Below are 7,475 nucleotides of genomic sequence, written 5' to 3'. Positions count from 1 at the left end.
TTAACCACCGCATTATGTTGATTTCAAACTTTGGCACAAGGTCAGAAATTTTGAGGGTGGAGCTCAGTCGATTACATTTATCCCAGTGCACAACTGGTACTCATTTCATCGATCAACAAAGGTTGAAAGGCAAAGTTGACTCGGCGGTATTTGAACTCAGAACGTGAAGACGGACGAAATATCGTTAAGCATAATATTACAAAATATCAGATTATTAAAACAAAATGTCAATGAAATGGTTTATTCAGTAAGATCATTACACAAATTAAAAGTGTCTCATTGAGAAAAATTACCATTAAATATAATTGATATTCAAGGAAGATTATATTTATGCAAATATGCAAATCGATAGGAATGGGATATGGTATGGAGCTCATTATAAAATGGCCAACAAAGCATAGACTATTAAAGGCAGCAAGACAATTCTTAATTGGTCAAAACCGTTTCGTTGTAATTAGGCAACACATTTTAAGTAGTGGTTTTCTCTAAATCGTTTAGTGAGGAAGAAAGAGAGAGCCCGTGACATATTTTACAATGTCCAACACTGGCTGGAAGGCGGAAAAAAGTTCTCCACGAACCGGTGTGCTGACCCGAATTCTACAAACCATGTTAAAGCCATTCAAGATCCAGTTGTTGGCAACTACAGAATTTGAACTCGAAACGCAAAGAGTCTGAATAAATACTGTAACGCATTACCAATCGATCCTCTGCCGATTTCACGAGTCCACCACACGAGACAACGTTACTAAGGATATCGTCACAACCCGTGAAACTATCAAGTATTACTGCTAATGACTTTAAAATGTCATTTAGAGCACAAAGATGCTGGTTTCTGAAAGTTAGCTGACTTACTCATACGCAAAAAGTACTTACAATATAGCACACAAGTTCAGTTACACGTGATGTGCATTTCTTGTGTGTGTGCGTGTGTGCGTGCGTGTGTGTGTGTGTGTATGCGTGTATGTTTCTATCTTTATATAATAAATATATGAATATAAAGATATATATGTATGTACAAAGTGCATCGAAAAAACTGAGTTTCACGATCCATGATAAACGCTTTGAAGGTAAGTGGCTGTGTGGTAGGTAGCTTGCTTACCAACCACATGGTTCCGGGTTCAGTCCCACTGCGTGGCACCTTGGGCAAGTGTCTTCTACTATAGCCTCGGGCCGGCCAAAGCCTTGTGAGTGAATTTGGTAGAGGGAAACTGAAAGAAGCCCGTCGTGTGTATATATATATATATATATATATATATGTATGTATTTATGTGTATATGTTTGTGTGTCTGTGTTTGTCCCCCCCCAACATTTCTTGACAACCGATGCTGGTGTGTTTACGTCCCCGTAACTAGCGGTTCGGCAAAACACACCGATAGAATAAGTACTGGGCTTACAAAGAATAAGTCCCGGGGTCAAGTTGCTCGACTAAAGGCGGTGCTCCAGCATGGCCACAGTCAAATGACTGAAACAACTAAAAGAGTAAAAGAGTAATATATATATATAGAGACAGAATACACATTCATACATATATACAAATACACACATACATACAAATATCTATCAATCTTTTCCAAATACGATCGACATTCAAACATTTATTCCCTACAAAATGTGAGTTTTTTGAAAATCTTTTTTAAAACACATTTAGTTACTACCATATATATATATAGAGAGAGAATACACACTCATACATACATACAAATACACACATACATACAAATACCTGTCAGTTTCTTTATTTATTTGCCGTTTCTTATCACCCGCCCCCCACCCTTCAATTTTATGCCTATTTTCCAAGTCAATTTCTCTGTACAAGGGACTTTCACCCTTTCCTGCCGTCGGCTAAACTAATTTACAATTCTGTGATCTCTTGCGATTTCTCTACATATGACATATCGAAATTGTATCTTAATGACCAATTAAGAACGCATATACACATATGCAATCAAGAAATAGGACAGATAAGTCGTAATATCAACTATAGGAATCGAACCTAGTGCCTGCTATACACGGTGTAGCCGCAACATCACCAACGTAACATCATTTATAACGTCAAATTAGATAAACTGACAGACTAGGATTCCTAATGTCAGTGTCCTATCTGCAGGAAAACCAGTTTACACAGCATGTAGAGATGCTCATTATAGAACACACGTATTTGCTCATATAATTTGAACTTACACCCCGAAGTATTTATCGAGGACTATGTCCGCGGGGTAAAGAGTGGCTATAAGAGGAATCAAGGTGACCTGATATGGAGATAGAGACGCAGATAAAGACGCTTGGGACTTGTATATATATATATATATATATATATATATATATATAATATAATATAATTAGAGATAAAACCACTATTATGCAATTTTCCCAAAACAGCACTTCGAATTTTTATTGCCATGTTAGAAACTTTGTTCTTACGAGCGAGAATTGTTAGCCATTTACTTTATTTACTTTATAAGAATTTATAAACTGCAAGAAATGTGTAGTAAATTACTTTTTTACGATGGGACTTGAAATAGTTAAAGCTATAAAGATAATAATATTTATAGATGTATGTACTTCGAGTTCTATCGTTAAAGATTACTTACTTCATGTCTTTCGAAGTTTTTAAACTCTCATAAATACAGAATTGATAAAGTAGATGCTGCATCGGAACATAAAGACTATCACGTGCGTTGGAGACGTTATCGCCATTACAGTTTCCGATGGCTTCATCTGCAAACAAGCTTTCAGTTTAATGATGAGATAGATAGACCTAACAGGAGGGTAATAGTCGCTTGTCCTCTATCGGGTACGGCTAAGTGCTTTGCTGATGTCAAGGAATCAGTATTGTTTTCACTGTGAACTTTACATTTCAAGAAGGTGTCCCTATTCATTCCTATTATTTATTTCCAGATTAGTCGTGATACAACAGATATATAACCAAAAGAATACTAGCTGCGATTATTTCGTCGTATGAGATGCAGCTCAGACTAGTCTCTCAAATATATACTTCATGCAAGTATTTCATTTCTGAGGGATTTTGTTGCTATTTCTTACAGGTCAGATGACCACGTAAATCAACTCTCATTCTTTCAATTTCCTTTAACGTATTTCTGGTACGTAATTTACCGGGGCAATTCTTTGGTAGATATGACTCTATCGAAAGCAAACTGGTAATGAGAGGATAAAAAGAAATTGAAAGTAAAACAAAGGGGACAAAGAGGTGCTCTAGGAATAAAGAGACATTTGAGGTAAAAAAACAAAACAACAGAAAGTGATATAAATGTGGTTCAGGATCATCGCCATCATCTCCATCATCTCCATCATCTCCATCATCTTTTTGCGGCGTAGGAAGTGGTAAGTCGCGGGTTTCATGTTTTCCAAAAGACGTTAATCGTGTAAGCAAAATTGTATAAATATCAAAAGTCAATATTAGAAATTATTCATTCATCTAAGAAATGTCAAGTATAAGGGTCAAGTTAATATCCCCATAAGGCATCCAAGCCGTGACTGGAAATGTGCAAAACCGGATATTATATACAATATAAGAAAAAAACTACGTTATACTCTCATTGTTATTCAGTTCCTAATGTTCAGTCTGAAAGCTTTTCTAGTCTTCGCCACCTGAGCTTAGTTTAAGTGAAGACTGACAATAAAAACATATAGAACTGGAAATGGTATTGGTATTGATTGGTGTCAGAAGACAAATGTCATCCCATTGAGACTAAAACCTTAGTTAATCTCATCAATCTAAAATAAATCTAATCAGCAAAGCAATTCAAAATTATCATTTGTCGTTCATTAGATATAGTGAACAGCTGTCTTCCTGTTAGTCGCCATGGTGTGTGGGTTGAGCTCAATTTAGCTATTTGCAAGAGAGCGGGGGAAACAGACTGTAAATTAAATATAACATTATAAGTTGTTGTTATTGGTTAGTCCTCTGGTTAGCTCAAATCGATGAGTTTTGTGATGAAAACCACGTGGGCCTTGCCTATCTTATCGTCTATCAGGCACTATGTACTCTGCTGGAGTACAAAATCAATATATGAACTGTTCTGCGGACAGAAAGACGTGGTTTAAGGTAGATACGGCTACTACTTCTGGCGAGTCAAGGACTACGTAGGGATGTTCTCCATACGAATATCAAATAGACTGACGTGGTGTGTAGATTTGTTATTCGTTCGTTGTTCGTGAGCAAAGCTATGGCACAACTTATTGCTAATCCAAAGCTACATGTAACAGATAGTAATAATAGATGCTGTTGTTGTTTAGACCCAGGTCGATGTAGAATGAGAAAATCTATGATAAAATGAATTTCAAACCTGATCAGCTCGTCATCTAAGGTATATCTAAAACTGACTGCTCGCTTGAAAAGGGCTAGGTGCGATTTAAGAGAGACTAAGCTGCTGTTTTCGGGAGGTCAAGCTACCACGTGTAACCTTGCTTCTCGTAGTTTCAACAATAACAGACGTCAGACACGTTAGGTTAGTGGTGGTGGCCTGAGTTGGAATAGAAAATAGAACTATTGTTGTTAACGTTACTGTTGTTGCTATTGTTGTTGTTGTTGTTGTTGTTGTTGTTGTTGGTGGTGGTGGTGGTGAAGTTCTCATGGGGGTGGAGGTGATGATGATTTTAATGATGTTGATGATGATCTTCAGTCTGTTTCAACGATTAGTATTCGACTGTTCGATCTACTAAATTACCTACTCGTTAAACAGACGTATAAATGCATTATGTGGATGAGTATTTCGCAGACGTGAATTAATTCTTAACGCAGTTCTCACGCCTAATCAGCCTAATTTGCGCGATGTAGTAACAACACTGGATTCTTGAATTATAGTAATAATTCTTCCACTGGGCTCCCGTTTTTTTTTTTTTTGTTTCATTTTCTTCAGTACCCATCTTGGTTTTGAACGATGTACGCAGCGCGTTTGCCGCTGTAACATTTGTAAACCTGCAAACTATGGGAGGTTCTTTTTCTTTTGCATCTTGTGTACGAGGAGCGGGGTGCTGAAGATTTCCTGGCTTTAAAGGTATCTTTGATATTCCTATGGAGAACATCCCTACGTAGTCTTTGACCCACCAGAAGTAGATCGAGGCCCGACCTTCCCAGTTCTTTTACAGGGCTTAGTAAAACTGGAGGACCACTGCAACAAGTGTGTGAATCTGAGAGAGAAATAGTTTGAATAAAATCCTAATTAACAAATTCTCCTGTATTTCTCTTTTGCCCAAAGCCAGGAACTTTTCAGCCCTCCCTCGTATATACACTCATATCAGCAAAAATACCCAGTCTTAACCAGTCAGCTTTAATATCAACTAAGATAAATATAATTACAAGATTTTAGTACATGGGAGATTAAATCTTTTACGTTTACTTTTGGAATGATGTTGACATGCTTCAATTGGTATACATGCTTCAGGGATGTTGGTATACTAAACGTTATTGATTCCAAGAACTTTCAGAAAAATGAATCAAGTTGTGCTTCGAAAGAAAAGAGCACAAAATCCAGAAACAAACTAATTTAGAATGTAAAACAAAAGTCTATTTTTAGCATGCTTATATGTTTTCCTGGGAAAACATGGCTTTTCAAGTTACGGTAATAATTTTAATATTTGGTGTACGTGAATTATTTTCCTAATCAGTAAAATTTTCCAATGTTTGTTGCAGTAAATGAATTTGCTTTCTGAAGGCGTGACTATTTGGTAAGAAGCTTGCTTCCGAACCACATGGTCCCAGGTTCAGTCCTTCTGTCTGACACCTTGGGCTGGTGTCTTCTATTATAATCTCGGGTTGACCAAAGCCTTGATAGTGGATTTTGTAGACAGAAACGAAAAAAGCCCGTAGTACATATATATATATATATATATATATATATATATATATGCCTCTATCTGTCTATGAGTGTGTCTTTGTGTTTGTGTTTATCCATCACTACAGCTTGACAACCGGTGTTCGTGTACCTACGTACCCGTATTTCAGCGCTTCGGTATTAGAAACCGATAGAATAAATACCAGATTTTAAGAAAATTAATACTGAAGTCGATACGTTTGACTAAAACCCTTCCGGGCGGTTTCCCCCCATCGACGCAGTGTAAACAATGAGAATGAAACAACGAAAAGCTAAAAGACAAACCAAAATACTTTAAATAAAAGTTCTTCTTACATGCAGTTCTTTTACTTACTGGGAAAACAGTTTTCAAATCAGGCTAATAATATTCGTAATTGCTCTAAGTTAATTATTTTCCTAATCAGAAAACTTTCCAATGTTTATTGCAAAAAATGTTCTTTTTTTTTCTGTCTGTTATAAGAAGTTAGAAGAACAAATTCAGAAAAAAAAATGATTACGTACTCAATGACTATATTATTGAAAATATGTGATGCTGTGCAGAATCTCACCAACCTGGGTACAAAATTATGGCCTTACAGTTTGGTATATACATGGGTGTGTGAGTGCGTGAGAGAGAGAGAGAGAGAGAGAGAGAGAGAGAGAGAGAGAGAGAGAGAGAGAGAGAGAGAGAGAGAGAGAGAGAGAGAGAGAGTCTACGTATGTATGTAAGCATATAGCTTTTGTTGATCTATTAACACCGCAAAGAAAAACCGAGAAACCGTTGCTTTACAAACGAAATTACTTCACCACTCTCAACGTCAGACATACATTGGAGGCGTGATTAAGACATTTAAAACCTGTAAGGGACCACTCAGGCGATTATCCTCCAACCCTCTGGTCTGTAAGTGTAGTCGTTGCTGGTGAGACTTTTACGATTCGGATGCAACTCCTAACTCAAGCACTTTCAGTCACCTCTTACGACACGCAAAGGAAATATTCGGTCAAGTCTTTGACATGCCGGTCCCCACACAGTGCTAGAGAAACGCAAAATGAAGTGTTTTGCTCAAGAGCACAACATGCCACTCGGACCGGGAATCGAACCCACAGTCAGAATATCAAGAAACAAGCACCCTTACCACTAAGCCACGCACCACAATATGTGGATACATACATACATACATAATACATACATACATACATACATACATACATACATACATTTAGAAGGCGGCGAGCTGGCAGAAACGTTAGCACGCCGGGCGAAATTCTTAGCGATATTTCGTCTGCCGTTACGTTCTGAGTTCAAATTCCGCCGAGGTCGACTTTGCCTTTCATCCTTTCGGGGTCGATAAATAAAGTACCAGTTTCGCACTGGGGTCGATGTAATCGACTTAATTCGTTTGTATGTCCTTGTTTGTCCCCTCTATGTTTAGCCCCTTGTGGGCAATGAAGAAATATATATATATATATATATATATATATATATATATATATATACACACATATATATATCTTGGACTTTATTGAGTGCTGTTATGATAAGGTCTAGTAAGGATCGAAATCGGGCCCAAAATTTAGTTGTTAGGAAGTAATTTATACATGTGATTTGGTGATATGGCCACCCCTAAACGGTCCAGATTTGAAACGCTTGATGATCGTTGG

Source organism: Octopus sinensis, unplaced genomic scaffold (genome assembly GCF_006345805.1).
Source record: "Octopus sinensis unplaced genomic scaffold, ASM634580v1 Contig16287, whole genome shotgun sequence".
NCBI classification, from domain to species: Eukaryota; Metazoa; Mollusca; class Cephalopoda; order Octopoda; family Octopodidae; genus Octopus; species Octopus sinensis.
This window is presented reverse-complemented; position numbering follows the sequence as displayed.